The sequence below is a fragment of the Sorex araneus genome, chromosome 1, assembly GCF_027595985.1.
Source record: "Sorex araneus isolate mSorAra2 chromosome 1, mSorAra2.pri, whole genome shotgun sequence".
NCBI classification, from domain to species: domain Eukaryota; kingdom Metazoa; phylum Chordata; class Mammalia; order Eulipotyphla; family Soricidae; genus Sorex; species Sorex araneus.
This window is the reverse complement of record NC_073302.1, coordinates 91904011-91928983: the sequence shown is the minus strand read 5'-3', so window position 1 is coordinate 91928983 and position 24973 is coordinate 91904011.

The window sequence follows — 24973 nt, the reverse complement described above, 5'->3', positions numbered from 1 at the left end:
GTCTGAACTCTGAATTCCTTCTCTCACTTGAGTGAAACATGATACTCCAAGCATAGCTCTTTCAATTACTCTTTGGAATACCCGAATAGTGTTCTCATCCACTTTTCATACGGCCGAGGTCTCTGAGGCAAATGTTAGTGTAGGAAAAACAGTGGAGTCAAAAAGATATTCCTGGAGCCAGACCTTATTCATCCTCTTAACCACTTCTTCAATGTTTTCGAAGGAGTTCCACGCCACTCTCTTCCTCCTGTGCAGTTCAGGTGCCAGATCATTTGTCATGTTGAATTCTCAACCTAGGTACACATAGCTGCTGCATTCAGAGATGTTTGTTCTGTTGAGGGCAAATGGAACATCAGGAACTAGCCTGTATCTCATGAGCATTGTCTTCATGAGATTCAGCTAAAGTATGAACTTCCCACACTCACTGTCGGTGTCGGCCAGCATTCGTGCTGCTTGGCTGATATTTGGTGTTATGAGAACAATGTCATCAGCGAAGCAGAGGTGGTGTAGTTGCCAACTGTCTATCTTCATTCCCATTCCTTCCATTCCAGTTGTTGCATGATGTTCTCAAAGGGGGCACTGAAGTGTTTTGGTGAAATGATGTTGCCCTGCCGAACCCCTCAAACTTTATATGATGATCACTTCTTTGTAGAGGTGAGATCTTGATGGTGATTCCATAATGCTGCTCATGGAGGATCTTGATGTACTGAGTTTGAACACCCTGTTTGGCTAGGGTTTCAATGACCACTTCAGTCTCAACAGTGTCTTTAAATCAATGAACGTTAGACAGAGCGGCATCTTCAACTCTCGAGAAACTTCAATGAGCTTGGTCACTGTGTGGATATAGTTGATCGTGCTGAATCCTTTTCAGAACCCGGCTTGCTCACATGGTTGTCCTTTGTCTAGTGTTCTGCCAATCCTATTCAGGATGACTCAGAGTGAATCACTTGTAGATGACAGACAACAGGCAGATCGGGTGATAGTTGCTGATGTTGTGGATGTCTCCCTTCTTGTACAACAGCACGTTTTTGCTGGTTTTCCATTGGGACAGAACCTTGTATTCAGACAAGTAGCATGTGAAGAGCCAAGCCATTGTATTGACGAGTACTAGTGGCAGATTCTACAGGTGTTCAGGTCTGACCTTGTCTGAACCATGTGCTGTATGTGTATTTACCGAGGAAATGGTGTGTTAGATTTCAGAAGGGAGAACACTGGGAACGACTTATCCATCTGTGGAATTTGGTATGTGTGCAGGCAGATATGGCTATCAGTAGAAGTCGTGGATGTCCTTTTCCATTGCCTTTCTGCAAGATGTGATGGATCCATCAGGACATCGGAGGGCAGTCATCTTGGTCTTATAGTTGGTGAAGGACAGGCAGGGGTTGCAAATACTTTTCCAGGCCTCTGCCGCATCAGCCAACACTGCTGCTCTTCTCTCTTTGAGGTCTTCCTTTATCACTTCTCTGCACACTTTGTGAGCTCGGACATTAGTTTGTGATTGCCTGAAGCTCGTGCCAGACCATGTTGGCGAATGAGCTCCAGAGTTTCCAAAGACAGGCTACTTTTTGTGACTTTCTCTCTCTCTCCATTCCTTGTACAATCATGAAGTTGATGAACCAGTTGATTGTATTCCTCATCAATGTTGTCAAAGATGGCATCTTCCCATACTGCTGCAGTAGTGCCAAAGAGTTCCTAGTTGGTGATCATTCTGGGAGTTCTCTCCTTACACTTTGCAGTACTTTCTCCCCACTCTGTGGAGTAGAATTTCACATGAAGGAGCCAGTGTCTGATCCTGTTTGGAATTTTGGGACAACAGCGACATCGGTCAGGTAAAACTGTGGATTGAATATGATGTGGTCAATTCCGTTGTGGAACTGTCCATGTGTAGACTCCTATGTCCAGGGTTTAGATTCGGCCTTCTGGAACTGATAGTTACCATGGATGGTCTTGGTCAACATGATGAACTCAGACAGTCTCTCACCCTGTTTGTTCCATTCTATTCCATGGGATCCAATGTGGAGTTCTTCACATGACCTTCTAGGTCCTATCTTGGCATTAAAATCATCGACAATTACCTTGTAGAGGTGTGGTCTTCTTTTTAGAACAACCAGCATCATGTAGAACTTCTCAATTTCTTCTTCATCATAGCTAGATGTTGGTGTGTAGAGGATGAAGATAGAGACTGCCGGCAATGAGCCACATCTATTCAAACACAAAATGTTACGGGGATGTATATGCTAAACACAAAAATACAAAGAACAAAGAGTAAGTATCAAACTGCGGTGCAGCTATTCAACTTCTTCACATAAAGTTAGAAAGACTCAATATATTTGTGAAAGTGCCCTCTGAGAAAATACGTAAGCCAAAAGCATCTATAATGACTCAAGAAAGCCAATATTTGTCTAAATATATTTATTTTATTCCTTTTCTGCTCTGTGAATTGCCCCCTTTCTTCAGCAATGGCGATGGCCTGGCAGGTTGGTTAACACTAGACTGAGAGTTAGAGAAGACATAAGCCATTTTCACCTTTTTCGTTGCAGTAGTCTGCTTTAACATGAGAAGCTGAAGATTCGATTATGAAGAAACTTAATTTTGACATAAGTGAGGCCATATAGTAATTAAAAGTATTGGACATTTTTATCTCAGACTGACAAAGAAATTTTTGGAGACTGCTAAGATTTCATTCAGAAACTAGAACAAAATACTTTACAGTGTATCTGAATTGCCAGGGTTGACAGGGAGAGAATAACTTACCTGATTATGTCTCCTATATTCTGTTTGTTCAGTTTAATAATCTCATAGCATTTCTTGCTCTGAGTTGGTATGAGGACATAATGAGATAATGAATGTGATGGCACAGGTGCATGATAAGGTATATGTCCTGTGAAAAACATCCCAGTAGAGTTGCAAAGGCAGCTTATGAGAATTAAGCCCACTTATTATGGGCTGATCAGATAAAGTTACTTTTCTCCATAAATCTTTTGGCATACAGATTCCAAAGAAAATAATTGTTAATTTATATAACAAATATCCACAAAAATTTAGTCTTCTTTACCCCTGGCCCCTGGAAGAATTTAGTTTGAATGATGTATGTAACTGGGTTTAAGGAAAGTAAAATACACATTGACAGTAGCTTAATGAAAGTAAGAGAGGTCTCCTCTCACGGGGTGATGCTTTATTACATGCGTCACTTAAAATGTTGAAGCACACGATATAGAGAGCCAATGGTTAGTCCATCATTTGCTAATACTGATTCTACCAGTATAGTGATTGTAAAAATCTCCCTTGATTTCCTCCATTTCTCCGTGTATTTCTCCAAATTGAAAACAGAGCCCTCATTAGTGAGGATGCTCTTTCTAGGTAAAAGAGCTGTCTTTAGCCAAATGAATATAGGAACTTCAAACACGTGTCTGTGTCACTTTTGTGGGCATCAGAAACATTCCCAGGAGCATATTTATTTATTTTTATTTTTTTAAGTTTTATTGAATCACCATGTGGAGGGTTACACAGTTCTCAGGATTATGTCAGTTATACAATACTCAAACACCCTTCCCTTCACCAGTGCCCATATTCCATCACCAACCCCCCCAGTATACCTACCACCCCCTCCCACCCCCCCCAGTCCCCGCCCTTGTAAGTGATAAGTTTCACTTCATTTACGCTTTATCTTGATTACATTCCATGTTTCAACACATAACTCACTATTGTTGCTGGGGTTTCCCCCCAAAAAGAAAATGACAGTCCTATTGCCAAGGAAGCATTTGATAGTTCTCCATTGCTGAGAATGTAGAGATATTAAGTCCCACTGTTTGTTACATAACTTTTCTTTTTTTTCCCCCCTCATCCCGCGCCACCGAGTTCATGCCTGTTTAGTAATCGCCACGCTGCCTGACAAAGGGAAAAAAAAACGAAAAAGATGGTTATTTCCCGTCATCAGCCGGCGTGGGGCTCTGGCTTAGTTGACAGTCTAGTAGAATGTCTGCAAGCAGTTTCTGGAACCAAAAGTAGTGTGCTGGTATCGGCTCCAGCTCGAGATTCCACCAGCGTCCCACTGTTCCATGTACATAATTTTTTCCTTTATATCCCATTCCCATGCCACCAGGTCTGTGTTTGCCTAACGGACATCATACTATGGTTAACGCCACGCCTCGTTTCTTCCCGAGAAAGAAGGATATTTCTTCTCAGCCGGCATGGGGATATGGCTTAGTTCAGTCTAGAGAGATGGCTACCACTTTGATTGCCTTCAATATTTCAGCAAAAGACTTAGCTTACTATTCTTGTTAGGATCTCCCCCCAAAGTCCGACCCCTTAAAAAGGAACCATTACATATTGCTGATGCTTAGATGACATTAGGTCACGTGGCCGCGGTAGTGGCCGCGCGGTTTTGGGTTTCTGTATAAAGTCCAGGGAAAGTACAACAGAAATAACATCACTACAAACTATTACCCTTTTATGGTGCTCATAAGATGGAGAAACCTAGAGAGAGCTGGCTCGGTGTCTCCATTTTGTGCTCAGAAAGCGGTGGAACCTGTGCTGTGCCCAGGAGGAAGAGAGAGAGAGGTTAAAAAAATTGGGGAATGCCCGGCTTCCACTGTCGCAGCCCGGCGTGGGGTCTCCGTTCCCATGCTGGAATTATTTCAGTGGGCTGCTGGAGTCCAAGGGCGCTCTTTTGGGCTCTTCTATCATGCTCGATCGGCAGCCGCGCCAAAAGGGGACAGGAGCATATTTAAGCACAATGTCACTGCAAATATGGAACCCCTGGTAAAAGAAAGAGTTCACACGGTAAAATTACTTTTCTTAAAATAAATTTCCTTCATGAATACAAAACAAATAACTTCACTGTCCCACAGTACAGATGAAAGCAATATACATATATGCCCAGTTTATTGGTTCTGAGAAGTTGTCTGAGTGGCAGAAAGAATACTGACTGTAGTGGGTTTAAACATCTTTGTGAATTCAGTTCTTGCCCTTTATTAGTACAAAATAATAAACACTCAAAATTGTGCATGTTTGATTATTTCCTAATAACTTTCATTGCCTTTTAAATGGGGATACGGATATCTATCTGTCTTGGAACAGAGTACTGAGTACTTGATATGAAATGGGCAGGAGAGCAGCATAACTAGCCCAGTATCAACTCCAAGCTAGCTTGTTTGATAACTATTTCTCATTTCACTAATTAGTTGATAATTATTATTTTATTTTTATTTTTTTTTTGCTTTTTTTGGGTCACACCCAGCGATGCTCAGGGGTTACTCCTGGCTTTGCACTCAGGAACTACTCCTGGGGGTGCTTGGGGGACCATATGGGATGCCGGGGATCGAACCCGGGTCGGCCGCGTGCAAGGCAAACGCCCTACCAGCTGATAGTTGATAATTATTAATCAAAGCACTTGGGACCCTACCTGGCATCGAGCTGGTATTTAGAAATGTTTGTTCTCCTTTGTGCTTTTTTCTCATGTTTAGTTTTTTGGGCCACACCCAGGTATGCTCAGAGATTACTCCTGGATCTGTTCTCAGGGATCACTCCTTCTGGTCTTTGATAGGGCTCTGGGGATGAAATCTTTTTTTTTTTTTTTAGAAGTCATTGTATTCTCAATTCCCATCAGGGACCTAAGCAACAGAAAAAAGCCTGCATTGTTTCTAGTATAACTTATTTTTTTTGCTTTATTTTTTTATTTTTTTATTTAGTGAGTCACAGTGACGGTACAGTTACAGATTCACATATTTTCTGCTTGTTTTTCCCTCATGCAATGTTTAAGAGCCCATCCCTCCACCAGTGTCCATTCTCCACCACCCATGAACCCAATATCCGCACCACCACCCCGCCTCTGTAGTGGGACATTCCAATTTGATATCTCTCTTTCCTTTTGGGTGTTGTGGTTCCAAATAAGGGAGTTGAGTGGTCATCCTGTTCGGTCTCTAGTCTACTTTCAGCACACATCTCCCTTCCCACGCAGGATCTCCAATCACATATTACTTGGTGTTCCCTCTCTATCTGGGATGACTTTCCCCCAGCGTGTGAGGCCAACTTCCAAGCTATGGAGCCAACCTCCTGGTATTATATACTACTATTCTTGGGTATTAGTCTCCTAATCTGTTGTTCTATATTCCACAGATGAGTGTAATCTTTCTATGTCTGTACCTCTCTTTCTGGCTCATTTCACATAGCATGATACTTTCCATGTTGATCCACTTATATGCAAAGTTCATGACTTCATCATTTCTAACTGCTGAATAGTATTCCATTGTATAGATATACAAAGTTTCTTTAACCAGTCATCTGTTCTCGGGCACTCGGGTTTTTTCCAGAATCTGGCTATTAAAGAGTGCTGTGATGTACATATAAGTGCAGATATCATTTCGACTATACTTTTTTGTTTCTCCAGGATTTATTCCCAGAAGTGGTATTTCTGGATCAAATGAAAGCCCAATTTCTAATTTTTTGAGAAGCATCCATATTGTTTTCCAAAGGGACTGGACCAGTCAGCATTCCCACCAGCAATGGAGAAGGGTCCCCTTCTCTCCACATCCTCTCCAACAACGATTGCTTTTGTTCTTTTGTATGTGTGCCATTCTCTGTGGTGTGAGGTTGTATCTCATGGTTGTTTTGATTTGCATCTCCATGATGATTAGTCATGCAGAGCATTTTTTTCATGTGCCTTTTGACCATTCGTATCTCTTCCTTGGGAAAGTTTCTGTTCATTTCTTTGGCCCATTTTCTGATGGGGTTGGATGTTTTCTTCTTAGAGAATTCACCAGTGCTTTATATACCCTTGATATCAACCCTTTATCAGATGGGTATTGGGTGAATATCCTTTCCCATTCTGTAGATTGCCTTTGAATTCTGCTCACTGTGTCTTTTGCTGTGCAGAAGCTTTTTAGTTTAATATAGTCCCATTTGTGTATCTCTGTTTCTATTGATTGCTTAGTTCCATGTGATCTTTGAAGATACCTTTAGCTTCAATATCGTGAAGGGTTTGGCCGAACTTGTCTTTGATGTACCTTATGGATTGTGGTCTGATGTTGAGGTCTTTAATCCATTTTGATCTGATTTTTGTGCATGGTGTCAGGTCAAGGTCTAAGTCCATTCTTTTGCATGTGGTTGTCCAGTTGTGCCAGCATCATTTGTTGAAGAGACTTTTCTTGTTCCACTTCACATTTCTTGCCCCCTTATCAAAGATTAGATGATCATACATTTGGGGTTGTGTGTTGGGATATTCCACTCTGTTCCATTGGTCTGCAGCTCTGCTTTTGTTCCAGTACCATGCTGTTTTAACTGTTACCGCTTTGTTGTAAAGTTTAAGGTTGGGGAGGGTGATGCCTCCCATCATCTTTTTCCCAAGAATTGTTTTAGCTATCCGTGGGCGTTTATTGTTCCATATGAATTTCAGGATTGCTTGATCCATTTCTTTGAAAATGTCATGGGTATCCTTATAGGGATCGCGTTAAATCTGTACAACCCTTTGGGGAGTATTGCCATTTTGAAATTGTTGATTCTCCCTATCCATGAGCAGGGAATATGTTTCCATTTCCTCATGTCATCTTTTATTTCATGGAGTAGCGTTTTATAGTTTTCTTTGTAGAGGTCCTTTACTTCTTTAGTTAAGCTGATTCCAAGGTATTTGATTTTCCGGTACATGATTGTGAACGGGATTGCTTTTTTCATGTACCTTTCCTCTGTCTCATTGTTTGCATATAGGAAGACCATGGATTTTTGGGTATTTGTTTTATAGCCTGCGACTTTACTGTACAGATCAATTGTTTCTAAGAGTTTCTTACTAGAGCTTTTAAGCTTCTCTAGATATAGTATCATATCGTCTGCGAATAGTGAGAGCTTGATTTCTTCCTTTCCTATCTGAATCCCCTTAATATCTTTTTCTTGCCTAATGGCTATTGCTAGTACTTCCAGTAAAATATTAAGGAGAAGCGGTGAGAGTCGGCATCCTTGTCTTGTCCCCGATCTTATAGGAAAGGCCTTTAGTTTTTCCCCATTGATGATAATGCTTGCCATAGGTTCGTGGTAGATGGTTTGACTATCTTGAGGAAAGTTTCTCCAAAACCCATTTTGGTGAGAGTTTTTATCATGAACGTATGTTGGATCTTGTGAAATGCTTTCTCTGCATCTATTGATATGATCATATTGTTTTTATCTTGATTTTTGTTGATTTGATGGATTATGTTGATTGATTTCCGAATGTTAAACCATCCTTGCATCCCCGGAATGAACCCCACTTGGTCATGGTGTATGATCTTTTTGATGAGTTGTTGGATTCTATTTGCTAGTATTTTGTTGATGATCTTCGCATCGGTGCTCATCAGAGATATTGTTCTATAGTTTTCTTTGTTACTGGTGTCTTTGTTTGCTTTTGGTATTAGGGAGATATGTGCCTCATAGAAACTGTTCAGAAGGGTTCTTGTCTTTTCAATTTTCTGGAAAAGATTGAGGAGAACTGGCAATAAGTCTTCTTTAAATGTTTGGAAGAATTTGCCAGTGAATCTGTCTGGACCTTGGCTTTTGTTTTTGGGGAGACTTTTGAGTACAGTTTCAATTTCATTAATATTAATGGGTCTATTCATGTATTCCAAGTCTTCTTTGTTCATTCTTGGGAGATTGTAGTAATCAAGGAATTCGTCAATTTCTTTTAGGTTCTCTTGTTTCGTGGCATACAGACTTTCAAAGTAGTCTGATGATCTTTTGAATCTCCTTGATTTCTTTTGTGATGTCCCCTTTTTCATTTCTGATTCAGTTTATTAGGGTTTTTTTCTCTCTTTCTTTGTGAGTCTTGCTAGCAGTTTATCAATCTTATTTATTTTCTTGAAGAACCAGCTCTTTGTTTCATTGATCTTTCAGATTGTTTTTCGGGTATCCATATCATTAATTTCTACTCTAAGTTTTATTATTTCTTTCCTTCGATCTGGTTTGGGTTCCTTTTGCTGGTCCTCTTCTAAGATCTTGAGCTGTGAAGTCAAGCTATCTACATCGGCCCTTTCTTCCTTCCTGAGAAAAGCTTGCAGAGCTATAAATTTTCCCCTTAACACAGCGTTAGCTGCATCCCATAGGTTCTGGTAGCTTTGATCTTCATTCTCATTTGTTTCAAGGTATTTTTTGATTTCTTCATTGATTTCCTTCGTGACACACTCATTGTTCAATAGTGAGTTGTTTAATTTCCAAGTGTTTGGTTTGGTTCTCTGTATCTGTGTTTGATTAACTTCCATCTTCAGCGCATCATGGTCTGAAAAGATAGTTGATACAATTTCTATCTTCCCGATTCTATTAAGGTACAATTTGTGACCCAGAACGTGGTATATTTTGGGAAATATTTTGTGTGCGCTGGAAAAGAATGTGTATTCTTTCTTTTTGTGGTGTATAGTCCTGTATAGCTCTATTAGCACTGTGTCCTCCATTTCTTCCTTCAGAGCCAATGTTTCCTTGCTGAGTGTTGTTCTTGTCGACCTATCCAGAGGTGATAAGGCAGTGTTGAGGTCTCCAACTACTATCATGGTGCTAGTTATTTCCTCCTAAGGTGAGGACATGCCCCTAACCTGGAGATGAGAGAGGGGTCAGTGCCAGACGGTGCTGTGCCGAAAGGTGCCAGGTGGCGGCGGGGGCATCAGAGCGAGCCCCAAATCGCGGGCAGGGGATGGGAGAAGGGTTTCTCTGCGATGGGCAGGGTCTCTGAGGGATATGGGGATGAAATCTTTGCTGACCACATGCAAGGCAAGCACCCGTACCCACTGTACTATAGCTCCAATCCTCCACTTTCCTTTTTAACAGAGTTCATAATATATAGGACAACATAAGAGAGCATAACATCTTTGGGTAATGTCTTATGAAAGGTATGTGTATAATTTATTTTCATGGTAAAGTGAAAAATACATGCACTTGGTCTTATCATTTTGTATTCTATCACCTTTAGTTAGTTTATCTTTGTACTTTCTAAAATTTTTATCTGTAAAATAAGAAATTGGAAAATGATTGTGCAAAACTGAATGATCTATTGAAAATTCCTGACATGATGGTTGGCTGGCAAAGATTCTCAATGCGAGAGTCTTAGATAATGAAGATATATTTGCCAGTAAACTTACAGTAAACTTCTGAGGTGATACAGTTTTCACCTGTGATAAAAGGGGGCAGTGCCTGCTTCTTTCTGTCAACAAAAGTAGTTTGAGGAATTAACTTTTCTTCTCTAATTAGGGGAAGAACAGAAAAATCAAGGCAAAGTTAAGATACACTTGTTAGCTTCCTGAGACATCATTGTTTTTAGTGAAAATAATCTGTAAACCAGGCTGGATGCTTGAAGAGACTGTCTTTGAGAATCTTGGATTGGGCATTTTCAATACAATTAGTAATATTAGACGAGGAAAAAATGTCATGTACTATTAATACCAGATTAGTATATTTCTCACATTTTTAGATGAGTTATTTTAAAGTAAAATATAATAATTATCATTTTGCTTTCCCAAGAGCTCTATTTACAAATAGCTCATTCTCAGGTTGGGGCCATAGCACAGTGAGAAGTGTTTTTGTCTTGCACACAACTGACCTGGGTTCAACACACCACCACAATCCATGTGGTTCCCTGAGCCTGGGGCAGGAGTGATTTCTGAGATCAGAGCCAGGAGTAAGCCCTGAATACTGCCATTCGTGGCCAGTTAGCTCTCAAGTGCATTTAAAGCAATTAAAAAATGTTTTGTCCAAAAATTTTAGGTGCATTGATTTTTAAATAGCAGAAATAAGTTAGCTTTAGCATCAAAACTAATCCACCTTTCTTACAGGTTTTCCTTGTCTTCTGTAACTTTTCTACCCACAAACATTTTTTTTATTTCATTTATCTTTTTTTTTTAAAAAAAAACTTATTTAACACCATGCTCTACAAAGTTCTTCATAATACAGTTGTTTGGGGCATTCCATGTTTCAACACCCACCAAAGTCGGACCTTCTCTCCTCCATTGTCTTCAATTCCCGCCCCCGACTCCCTGTTTCCATGCACAAAATAATTCACTTAATATAGCTTGTTATGACAAAATGACAAATTGAATTCTTTAAAAGTGCTTAAGTAGAACAAAATTTGTGAAAATTGTTATATCTTGTAATGGAATTATTGAAGTCATGTCAGTGTTTACTCTGCTGTTTGTTGATTTAGCCTACTGTATTACTCTCATTTTTTAAAACATAGTTGACTTCTATGTTCCTTTCCCAGTCTGATTTTCTGTGCTCCTACTGGACTTTCTGTATTGTGGAATTTGGTGGAGTAGCACCGCTGCAAATGTTCCACCAGGAATTTCCCACAAAAAGAAATCTAAACGACTTAGATTTATTATACAGAAAGACCTCTCTAGAATTATTTTTACATTGCAGCATGCTTTTGAATCTCTTCTTTATCAGCATTTTTCATCCCATATCTTATCATAATTGAAGACAGAGGGAGTGAAGTTTTCTATGTTGTTACTGATGTTTCACATATTATTTATGTCAAAGAGACATTGAAAATTCCAAATTTTAAATACACATAAGGTTATTCAAAGTCTCACATCTAGGGGAATGTGTTTAGAGGGATGTTCCAAATTGGACATCAAGAGAAATTACAGTCTGCAAGTTCTTTGTTCTCCTAATTGGTTAGCACCTGCTGGGCACAGTTATCTCAGAGCCCAGCTTCCATTGCTGGACCTCTCCAACAGGACACACAGGAATCAACGGGCAGTTATCAGCTGATTTTCACAATCTGATGATCTCACATATGTATGACTATATTAAGGTGTGATTTGAATATATTTGAGAAATGATAGTATTTTGGTATTTTATAGAAAATTCCAAGCTACACTTAATCACCAACAATTTAACACTTCAAAATGAAAGTTACTTTAAGTAATATAAGGCTCTTTTTAATTTAAAACTTCATTGGAAATCTTCCAAGACACATCTATTACCAGTGGGTATTTCAGTAGCATATTCTACCACTATCCAGAGTGTCAAGATATCAGTTTCACTACCAGTTAAATCTTAGATTATATATATATATAGGAATTTATTTATAATCTGTTCTGTAAATGTCTACTGAGAACCTATGAGAATGATATAATAAAAAAGATTAATATGAGATCTATGAAAGAAATAGATTAATATTAATGAGTATAGGAGTAAAAAGCCAAGTATCCCATATGGAATAGGACCTATGAAATCAGTGTGGGGAGGCAGAGTAGATACAGTAGAGAAAGTGAAAGTATAGAATTGGCAAAGCTGGAGAATATATTACTAATGAGACATATTTTCCAGCAAATTTTGTAATCTTGGTAGACTATAAATAAAGTGTGATCACAGAAATTCTCAGAGAGTGAACCTATTGCTTCTCAGTAGAAGTGTGTGGGGTTGATAAGAGGCTAAATTTTAAGTCAAATGATTTGGTCCTGCCATCAAGAATTAGTATGACCTTGGAAGGATAACCAGTATCTCCGAGTTTTAATATTCTTATCTAGATATTGAGGATTAAAAAGATCTCCACAATATTTCCTAGCACATGTATAAGCTTATTCTCTTATTTCCTTCTGTAATAAGAACATACACACAAAGTAAATATCAGATGACCCCAAGACAGGAAATGCAGAACTGCCTTAAACAAAAAGACAGTGATGTAGGTTTGAGAGAAGCAGGAGACTCGCTTGTTATGTTGGGTATGCTGCAATCTACCATCCTCTACCTGAAATAGATCCTGTTGTTCTGAAGTCCTCTCTTGGAGATGTTAACAGAAATATTTTATTTTATTAGGGAAAATTAAGAAGAGATTTAAGAGAAAAGAGAAGAGGAGAATGAGACAGAGAACTTCAATGGTATGAGACTGGGGTCTCCTAAGCAGGATTCCCAGAGCCAACAGTTTAAACTCTAATTGCCAAAATAGTTATCCTTCCTTTTTGGTCACTGAACCTTATAGGATATTGACATTTAACTTTGTTCCTTATTGACTACTCTTTTTAGTTTTTGTATGCCTCCCTATAAATTCTTCTCCGAATTGTTTACGTTTGGTTGATATTGATGACTTTACTTTTGAAATGACATTTAGTTGGTAGGAGAGCCAGTTGTATAATGGGTTGAACCCAAACAGTACATACAAGACAAATTTAAACCTTATCATAATCTACTCCTCTATGTGATACATTTATGAAATTAAAAATTTAACAAGCTGATAAGTTGATTAGAAAGGGGAATTTTCAGAAATAAATTATTGGCACATCATTAATAACATTAGGTGAACAAATTTTATTATTTAGCTTATATTACTAAAAATTTTCCCATTTGAATAATAAAGCATATTGTGCTAATATGCTTTATTATATGCATGTATATGTATACATATATGCACATGTACATATATTTATACATAGACACTATACATATACATGCCTGTTATTAATTTTAATACTATCTGGATCATTTTGTGATGTCTCCTCACACAATCACGTTTATGTAAAAAAAGAAAGACAAAATAGAACACTGAAGTACTGGTGTATTCCCTGATGGGCTGAGGAACTAGGGGCTGGAGTGATGAGACTCTGGGATAAAAATAATACATCCAAAGACAGTCTTATAAGCTGCTGCCATGTTTCTCACTGCAACTAGTAATGGAAGTAAAGAGTCAGGTCAAACAATGTCTTTCTTAACTGCCTTCCTTCCATCCTCTCTTCCTTTCTTCCTTTTCTCTCTTTCACTCTTTTTTCTATTTTTGTTCTTTTTCTTTCCTTCCCTCCCTTCTTTCCTCCCTCCCTCTCTCCCTCGATCCCTCTATCCCTAGATCTTTCTTCTTGATCTTTCTTTTTCTCTTTTCTCCTCTTTCCTCCTTTCTTTCTTTCTTTTCTTTCTTTCTTTCTTTCTTTCTTTCTTTCTTTCTTTCTTTCTTTCTTTCTTTCTTCCTTCCTTTCTTTCTTTCTTTCTTTCTTTCTTTCTTTCTTTCTTTCTTTCTTTCTTTCTTTCTTTCTTTCTTTCCTTCCTTCCTTTCTTTCTTTCTTTCTTTCTTTCTTTCTTTCTTTCTTTCTTTCTTTCTTTCTTTCTTTCTTTCTTTCTTTCTTTCTTTCTTTCTTTCTTCACTAAGCTGTACTCAGGGATTACTCTTAACATTTACCAAAAGTCACTTTTGGCAATGATCAGGGGACCATATAAGGATCAGTGGTCAATTGATGCCTTTACATGCAAGGCAAGCACTCTACTGCTATACTTTCTCTCAGGCCCAAATATTGTAAACTTTTAATAATTTATAAATGTATGTGTCAAATATTACAAAAATCACTTGTATCATTTGTTATCCCGTTGCTCATAAATTAGCTAGACAGGTGCCAGTAATATCTCCATTCATCCCAGTCACATGCTAATGTAGGTCACTGGCGTCTGCTCACTCCAGGAACAGGAAGAGCATCAAACTGTTTGTTCAAGCTCTAAGTGAAGAAGTCTGACCACCTCATAGGTGGGCGGCCATTCTTTCTGTTGATATCACCTGGAATCCAGTCAGTAACAGCTCTATCCAGCGGTCATCTTCAAATCGCATTATGTGTCTGACTCATCTGATTTTCGACGCCTTGGCAAACAAGGCAGCATCCCTGATCCTTGATCATTGATAGAGGTCAGAACTCTGGATTCCTCTCACTTGAGTGAAACATGATACTCCAAACATAGCTCTTTTGATTCCTCTTTGGGATATCTAAATAGCGTTCTCATCCTATTTTCCTAGGTCCCAAGCCTCTGAGCCTTAAGTTACTGCAGGAAGAATGATGGCATTAGAAATATGTGCTCGGAGCCGGAGTGTCTTAGTCCTCTTAACAAATTCTATGACGCTCTTCAAGGTGTTCTACACTGCTCTCTTTCTCATGTGTAGTTCTGGCACCAAGATGGTTGTCATGTTCAGTTCTCGACCCAGATACACATAACTGTTGCATTCGGAGATGCTTGTTCTGTTGAGAGCAAATGGAATGTCAGAAATAGTCTGTTTCTCATGAACAGTGTCTTCATGAGTTTCAGTTGCAGTCTGATCTTTCCATACTCACTCACGGTCGAAGTTGGCTAGCATTTGTGCCACTTGGCTAATGTTTGGTGTTATTAGAATGATGTCATTAGTGAAGCAGAGGTGGTATAATTGCGGACTACCTTCACTCCCATTCCTTTCCATTCGAATTGCTGCATGCCATTCTCGAGGGCGGCACTGAAGAGTTTCAGTGAAATGGTGTCACCCTGCCAAACCCTTCTATTTAAGTCGATGATCACTTCTTTCTAGAATGGTGAGATCCTGTTGGTGAATTCGTAATACACCTCTCAGAGGATCTTGATATACTGAGTTTGAATGCCTTGTTTGGCTACGGCTTCAATGTCTGCTTCAGTCTCAACAGAATCAAAGACCTTCTTTAAATCAATGAACATTAGACAGACCAGCATCTTAAACTCTTGTGAAACCTCAATGAGTTTGGTCACCATGTGGATATAGTCATTGGTGCTGAATTCTTTTCAGAACCCAGCTTGCTCTCATGGTTGTCTTTCATCTAGTGTTTTGCCAATCCTATTCAGGATGACCCGAGTGAATAACTTGTAGATGACAGACAACAAGCAAATAGTTACCGATGTTGTGGATGTCTCCCTTCTTGTATAACAAGATAGTCCTGCTGGTTTTCCATTTGTATGAAACCTTGCATTCAGACAGGTAGCATGTGAGGAGCCGAGTCAGTGTATTGATGAGTACTGGTAGCAGATTCTTCAGTTGTTCGAGTCTGACCTTGTCTGGACCGGGTGCTGCATGATTCTTTACCTATGAAATGGTATTGAATTTCGGAAGGGAGAACACTGGGAACGACATATCCATCCATCCTGCCGAATTTGGTATGTGGGCAGGTGCATGTGGCTATCAAAGAGATTCAAGTAGAAGTCATGGATATTCTTTTCCATTGCCCTTCTGGAAGATGTGATAGATCCATTAGAACATTGGAGGGCAGTCATCTTGGTCTTATAGTTGGCGAAGAACAGGCAAGTGTTGCAAATACTTTTTCCGGCCTCTCCAGCACCGGCAAACACTGCTGCTTTTCTCTCTTTGAGGTCTTCTTTTATTGCTTCTCTGCAATAAAGGAAGGTGAGCTCAAACATTAGCTTGTGATTGCCTGAAGCTCATGCCAGACCATGTTGGTGAATGAGCTCGAGAGTTTCTAAAGACAGATGACTTTTTTTTATAATTTATTGATTTTTTAATTAGTGAGTCACAGCGAGGGTACAGTTACAGATTCACACATTTTCGTGCTTGTTTTACCCTCATGCAATGTTTGAGAGCCCATACCCTCCACCAGTGTCCATTCTCCACCACTTATGAACCCAGTATCCCTCCCACCCCCATCCCATCCCCCCACCCCACTCTGCCTCTGTGGCAGAGCATTCCAATTTGTTCTCTCTCTCTCTCCTTTTGGGTGTCATGGTTTGTAATAGGGGTATTGAGTGGCCATCATGTACAGTCTCTAGTCTACTTTCAGCGTGCATCTCCCTCCCCACTCGGGATTTCCAATCACATTTTACTTGGTGTTCCCTTCTCTATCTGGGATGACTTTCCCCCAGCGTGTGAGACTAGCTTCTAAGCCATGGAGACAACCTCCTGGTATTATAAACTGCTATCCTTGGGTATTAGTCTCCTACTCTGCCATTTTATATTCCACATATGAGTGTAATCTTTCTATGTCTGTCCCAGTCTTTCTGGCTCATTTCACTTAGCATGATACGTTCCATGTTGATCCACTTATATGCAAAGTTCATGACTTCATTCTTCTAACATCTGCATAGTATTCCATTGTATAGATGTACCAAAGTTTATTTAACCAGTCATCTGTTCTTGGGCACTCGGGTTTTTTCCAGATTCTGGCTATTGTAAACAGTGCCGCGATGAACATATAAGTGCAGATGTCATTTTGACTGTACTTTTTTGCCTCTCCAGGATATATTCCCAGAAGTGGTATTGCTGGATCAAATGAAAGCTCAATTTCTAATTTTTTGAGAAGTGTCCATATTGTTTTCCAAAGGGGCTGGACCAGTCGGTATTCCCACCAGCAGTGTAGAAGGGTCCCTTTCTCTCCACATCCTCTCCAACAGTGGTTGCTCTTGTTCTTTTGGATGTGTGCCATTCTCTGTGGTGTGAGGTGGTATCTCATAGTTGTTTTGATCTGCATCTCCCTGATGATTCGTGATACAGAGCATTTTTTCATGTACCTTTTAGCCATTCGTATCTCTTTCTTGGAAAAGTTTCTGTTCATTCCTTTGGCCCATTTTCTGATGGGGTTGGATGTTTTCTTCCTGTAGAGTTCAACTAGTGCTTTGTATACCCTTGATATCAATCCTTTATCAGATGGGTATTGGGTGAATATCCTTTCTCACAAGACAGGCGACTTTTTGTGGCTTTCTCTCTCTGCATTCCTCACACAATCATGGAGGTGCTGAAGCAGTCAACCATATTCCTCGTTGATGTCGTCAAGGACAGCATCTTCCCATATTGCTGCAGTAGTGCCAAAGAGCTTTCAGCTGGTGGTAATTCTGGGAGTTCTCTTCTTAAACTTTGCAACCCTTTCTCCCTGCTCCGTGAAGTAGAATTTTGTGCGAAGGCGACGGTGTCTGATCCTGTTTGGAATTATGGGACAACCGCAATATATTACAAAATATATCATTAATTTACTTGTAAACAATGAGCTAAGTTACTAAATTTTAAAAAAGTAAAATATCAGTCTGAAAGTTATCTAGAATGCAGGTTAGCTTCGCTCGAAGTCAGTATAGAAACACTGCATAGTTGTAGTGATGCCAATATGAGGAGTGAGGATATGAAAGTCTGACATACACGGAGTCATACATCAACCCCTCCCAACTTAGATTTTTACAAATGAGCTTGATAATAGTATCTAAACTTATAAGGAAACCAAATAGAAGCAAAAACTAGATTGCAATAAATAATGTAAATTAAAACTTTATCATTCAAAATACCCATTTTGAGACTTTATACCCAGGGCAAGATTGTATTTTTTCATTCTAGTCTTTACCTATCTAGCACAGTGATTGACGATTATTCCTGTTAAAATTTTATCCTTTCTTTTGTTAGTGGGGGCTTGTTGAGTTGTCCAGTGGTGTTTGAGGGCTTACTCCTGGCCCTGTGCTCAGAAGATCAGATGAAGACCAGGTGTTGAACCTGGGTTGATTGTTAAAATTTTAAAATATCTGGCCACTCAGAGATATTACTTAGCCCTTAACAATGTAGTACTTTTAAAAGTATAATAGAAAAGTCTGAAATGATAACTATGATTAAGAGAGAATAAGGCAGAAGAAAAACTTGGGTTACTCAGAGGTGCACACATATGTGAATAGAGGTTACCTCTCACCCAGCACAGCTTCCATCAAATATTTTATTTCTTCACTAATATGAAAAGAAACAAATTTTCTGTAATTTACGTTCACGAATGTAAGTCAACTATTAAATAAAACACAAAAAGTATTGAGGATCAAACTTGGGACTTTGCACATGCAAGCCTGTATTCTTGACCCATGACTTATTTCTCTAAACTCTGATATAGATGATACTATATATATAATATAAATGACATACTGTACCTATTATATATAACTATATATAAGTTGTATACAGTCTCTTTAAGTTGATATGTAGGTCTAATTTACTTTTATGTATACATATACCACTGCATTTTCAAATAGCCATAATCTTTGACTGTTAAAGTTATCTGCCTTCAATTACTAGCTCTTATAATGGAGTCTACACACTTGCAAAAATCAAAAGTAGTTTATAATGATCCAAGTATGAAATGACACATACTTTTTTATGACACATAAATTTTAATTGTTGGTAATCCTATAGAAAAATAAACATTTTAAAATAAAATTAGTTTCCTCCCTCATGTTTTTCTCTGTAATAGAAATCTAGAGAATTATAACCTTCTCAAGTGATCTAACTCAAATATATTCAACTGGGAGCATATAGCAATTTTAATATATGTTTTGCTATATTATTTTCAACTAAAAGTAGTAATCTTTTAAAAATGCATTTTAGTTTCCCAGATGGGAAAGTAGAGATGGAAAATAGAAAAGATATTTCACTTGGTTTTGGAAGGAAAGCACATCAATTAACAGATTTTAAATTATTGGCCTGCTTTCACAAATTAATGTATTTTGAGGCAGTGTGTATATGTAGAAAGGAAGTTTCATAGTATCTGTTACTATTCCTTTAAGAACTGTAACTTTAGTAAGAAAGTAATGAGTTGAAAGAATCAGAAAGACATCAGGAGTCTTCTAACAATTAGAAGAATCTGTTAATTAGCACAGAATATGAATTTTAAATGCTTTGCACATCAAATAATTTATTTTAATGAAGCAATGTGGATCAGAAACCTTTACTAGGACAGAAATAATTATTAGAAAATAATTTAAATAAGCAAAATATTTCCATATAAATACATCCCAGGACCACAAGATGGAGAGACACTTAAAATTAGTATTATCATCTTAGGTACCTTCTTCTCATAGGCTGTATTAGAATAAATTAACAAGAAGTTGCTCCATGCGTAATAAAGAAGAGTACATATATCCTGCCCCAAACTGTACAAATGGTCCATTAGGTTCGCTGTTTTTTTTTCAATTACAGAAATAGAAGTGGCCCAAACTAGTTTAAACAGGGACTATGGCCATTTACTATTCACATGGATAAAGATATTTTGTCAACAATTATTCAGAGGTGAATGTTTCACTAAACTTTAACATATCAATTACAAAGTGATTTAAGAATTACTATTGGGTGTACTTGAGGATCAGAAAATTATATGACATAAAATGGTATGTGTGCATATATTTGTAAAAATTTACCATTCCATGGACTTATCTATTTCAAGTGTATTCTGAGAATTTAGTGCCCAGTGAAATGTTTTCTAGTATCTCTAAATGTCAAGTAGTTTTCCAGTGTCTCTAAAGTTTAAATAGTTCATCCACTGTACTACCATAGTATGTAATATTTTTAGTGAGTTTTTTTTTTGTCTGATGTGCAGTTACAAACTGCTGATCTCGGCTTTGCTTTTAAGCAAAATGGCTGGCTTCAAAGTCTTATCAACTGCTATATTTAGAAGAGCACAATCATGTGAATAACATGCAAGACCTAGAGAAAGGAAGAGAGAAAGAGAAGGGGAGAGAGAAAAAAAGAAGTGAATGGAATAAGAAAGCAGAATCAATAGTGGGTGTACGTCTAGAGTCTGCAATCCATTTAGAAATTCAGGAAAAGATTTTTTATTTTTAAACCATAAAATATCAAAGAAAATATTTTATTGCCTAATATTAATATACTTATAGTAATATTCTTGTATTGTTATTTTATTTATTTTGGCCACACTCAGCAGTACTCAGGGTTTACTCCTAGATATACACTCTCGGATAACTCCTGGTTATCAATGTATCACTGTATCACTGTCATCCCATTGTTCGTCAATTTACTCGAGTGGGCACCAGTAACGTCTCTATTACACTTAGCCCTGAGATTTTAATAGCCTCTCCTTACTCTTCTTTCCCAACAAATGGAGGCTCTCTCAGAGTCAGGGGAATGAGACCTATTGTTACTGTTTTTGGCATACCGGATACACCACGGGTAGCTTGCCAGGCTCTGCCATGCAGGCGTCATACACTCAGTAGCTTGCTGGGCTCTCTGAGAGGTATGTATATATCTTTTACTGTATTTTGGATATGAATACACCATGGGAGCTTGCAAGGCTCTCTCGTGCAGGCAATAGACTCTTGGTAGCTTATCAGGTTCACCAAGAGGGAGAACAAGGCTATTAGATGTCTCATGTCCACTTTGCGGCCATGTGCTTCCAGGAACTTGGTCTTATAGTCTCTGGATGTTGACTGTTGGTGGGATTACATGGTACCAGGGACAGTTTGTGGGTGGGGCTGCCGAGCTACTGGAAAATTGGGGGTTTGGGTGGAGAAGGTCCAGTCCCAATCCAAGCAGGCCTGGAGATCTCAGCCCCAGGTCCCGCACACCTGGTTGTAGTCAGGGGGAATATGTAGGTTGTCATGCATTGAACCTGGGTTCAGAGGTAGGCAAGGCCCCATATTATTTGTTTTCAATCAATTTTATTAGAAAAAAACCACAAAAATAAGTGCTTACTGTTCATAAAGATTGTAACATAACCTTGAAAGTGATAAGGAGAAAGAACCTCCCTACCTTCAGTGATTGAGATTTGAGATGAAATGCACCATGCTATGTCCCATATAATAATATCAAATGGCCCTTAGGTTCAGGACTTCAGGGATATTTTTCTAATTTTCTTAATAATATGTCTTTCTGTGAAAAGCAGGGGTCGCTTCGCATGGCTGTGGGGTTCTGCCGGCCACTCAGTGGTTATAGAGTCTAGGCCTGTCATGTATAGAGGCAATCGATTACCCTCCCAATGCATGATTCTCTAATGGTGCAGGACTGGGTAGTCCCGCCAATGGGTGCAGGACATGCTACACTGGGCGTCTGCAACGCTGCTATGGTGTCCTTTCCTACCAGCCATTCTTGTTTCAGACATTTATTATTATCATTACTGCTTTTACTTTAGTGTAGGAGGACTGCTACACTTCCAAAGGACCCATTCCCGGAAGCCACAACCCAATCACCACCATGCTCCAGGCTGCTTTCCACACACTCGGGTCGAGCCTCACGTATGAGTGAAGTTCCATGGACCCCAGGTAATGCGGAACTTTGTGACCTTGGACTCTGGGCTTAATGGGACCCAGGAGCAGAGATCCTCTGCCTGCTTCAGGGGAAGTCTCTGGTGGTGCAGGGGTCACACCCATAAGCCACCTCCTGCCAAATAATCTCATCAGCCACCATCCAGAATTTACGGCTGCTTTTCCCGGAAGGGAGCATAAAATGGTCCCATAACCATGCCACTGGACTCTGTATCAGGCTGTTTTCACTCGGGGCGCCCCACAGCCCAGCAGCTGACCTCCACAGCCCAACCACTGCCACACTCCAGGCCGCTTTCCACACGCTCTGGCAGAGCTTCACTTAGAAGTGAACATAGTCCTAAACCATGCAGCTACAAAAGCACATAAGACCCTCTAACTCATTTTCCATAATTACCACACTATATTTGATTGGAGGCATGATGGTGCCAATACCACCTGAACACTTTGCGCTCTCCCAAACCCAGCTCACCATCTCGCCTTAGGCAACAGCACCCCAGGTGTGGAACTCTATGTGTGATCCCTGCTGGAACTCCACACATGATTCCTGATGGACATTGCCAGCTATTTTGCAAGATTCAGACAGAATGGCATTGGTGGGGCATGGAGAAACCACGGTGGCAGCCTCAATGTCGCTGCCCGTCCCAGCCAGGCCGAGTCACAGAGCCATCAGACATAGAGCCATGGTGGCAGTGTGCACAGTGGCTCATCCACTGTGGGGTGCTTGCTGTCAGCCAACCACTGGGTGACCTGGGACTTGGTGCAGGTGTTCGACCTGGCACAGACCCTCCGCGATAGGGTCTTGCTCTGCCAGCTGCTCAACAACCTCCAGGCGCATTCCATCAACCTCAAGGAGATCAACCTGAGGCTGCAGATATCCCAAGTGCTGCCCAGAGACGCAGGCAGATGCGTGTTTGTCAGTGTGCAGATCGTTACAACATGTCAGTCTATCAAAAGCTTACATTCGGTAGACTGGGAACACCTATAAAGGCAATTAGAGGCCACCCCCAAAGCCTCCATACCTCTCAGAGAGCCCAACAAGCTACCAAGAGTCATCTGCCTGCACAGCAGAGCCTGGCAAGCTACCCATGGTGTACTTGATATGCCAAAAAAATAACAACGACGGTCCTCATTCTCCTGATCCTGAAAGAACCTCCAATAGGCCATCGAACTACACTAGCACACAACAGGGATGAATGGAGATGTTACTGGCACTCTCTCGAGCAAATCAATGAACAACAGGATTAGCAGTGATACAGTGATACAGTGATCTTAGTAATATGACAAAATAATTATTATATAATTTGTATATTAGCAATGGATATAAAACTTGGGAGTGTGACTCAAAGGTAAAGTTCTTGACATGGATGCATGAAACTTTGGTTTGATTTTTTTCACTCCTCCTACTACCACTTCCCTCAAAAAGGAACTGATTTTTAAAGACATTAAAGGGTTAAAGAAATTCAAAGGTTCCCAGCCTGTTAGTCCTCAAACTGCCTCAATGACTGTCAAGATTAGAATGGAAAAATTAGAAGCTCACCTTATCATTCATTTATTTAATGGAATTCCAAAGCATATGTCAAATTAATTTTTATGCTGGAAATGTTTCCACCTAATTAAAAAAAAATGGGGGCCACACTCAGTAATTCTCAGGCTTTACTCGGAACTCAGAACACAGGTATCATGCCTGGAGGTGCTTATGGGATCTTATGCAGTGTCAGAAATTAAACCTGGCTTAGCCCATACGCAGGCCTAATGCTTTAGCCCTGTAGAGACCCTCTGTCCCCACTGAAGAGTTATTAATCAGACAGCAGTAAAACAGAAATGGTATGATATTACAGTTTGCTACAACTTAAATAGAAATGGAAGAAACCAAGTTAAGGGAAGTGGGTCAGAAAGAGGACAAATACCAAATGTTCTTACTCATATGTGGAATAAAGCAAAACAAAGGAATGACACAATAGCCAACAAAGTAAGTCCTGAGATTCTGCCTCTAGAACTCAGACAGCCAAGGTAAGGATCTACGGCCAAGGTGGGGGATTCTGGCCTTGGGAGTGATGCTTATATGACATTTCTATATTTTAGGAATTTAAATTTCAAAATTTGTATTCCTAAAATACTAATATTATACGATTGTAAATTATAATATCTCAATCAAAAGAAATTGAAAAAAGAAAATAGCTCAATCTTAGTGAAGAGCTAACATTGCAATTTCAAATTGCTAATGATATATATAAAAATCAATGAAAAACCACAACTAAATAAAATATGAGTTCGTATAACACACTTGAGGAAGGTGTTGAAGAGGAAGCAAGTGCGAATTACTCTGGTATGCTTTTTTAGGAATGACTCATGTGATTATAGTATGGGAGCAAACTCAGGTCACAAACAAAAACATAAGGATCAATTTAATTCAGATAAGAAAAAAAAATGGGACGTCAAAGACCTCGTGGCCGCCCGCCAACTAGATGGTCAGATTTCTTCGTCAAATCTCTGGATGAACGATTTGAGGCTCTTCCTGTTCCTGGAGCGAGCAGATATGATTGGGCTGCACTAGCTCGCAACTGGGACAAATGGAGACATTACTGGCGCCCGCTCAAGCAAATCGAAGATCAATGGCACTACAAGTGATACAAGTGAAGAATAAAAACAAAGTTATTAACAAATTCTCTAAATAATTCTAAAATATGTATTTTCCCTTACAACATTTAGTTGTCTACTATGAAAATTGTGAATGATAGATTTCCTTTTTTTAAATTTTCTTTTTCTTTTCTTACTTTTTTAGGCAGATGCAGGGCTGTGAGGGGGACCATGCCCAGCTGTGGCCAGTGTCCCTCAGGTACCCTCCTGATGGTACTCAGGAGACCATATGGAAATTGAATCAGGGTCAGCTGCATGAAAATGCGAATGTCTGCATCCCTCTACAGTCTTACCATACCCTGAATAGGGTTCTGATTTAATTGCAGTATATTTCAAAGTAGAGACTTTCTAAATTAACAGTTTTTAATATTTTAAAAAGTATATTGTTGATATTACAATCATTATCATCATCATCATCATCATCATCCCGATGATCATCGAATTTCTGGAGCGGTCTCAGTAACGTCTTCATTCATCTTAGCCTAAGGCTAAAATGTTACAATATAGGAGAAAAATTGCAAAACATTTTAGCCATTAAAAAACACAGCTTAGAACTATAAGAATCATGTTTGAGGAATATTTTTAGCTGTTAGCTATAAATACTTTAATCACT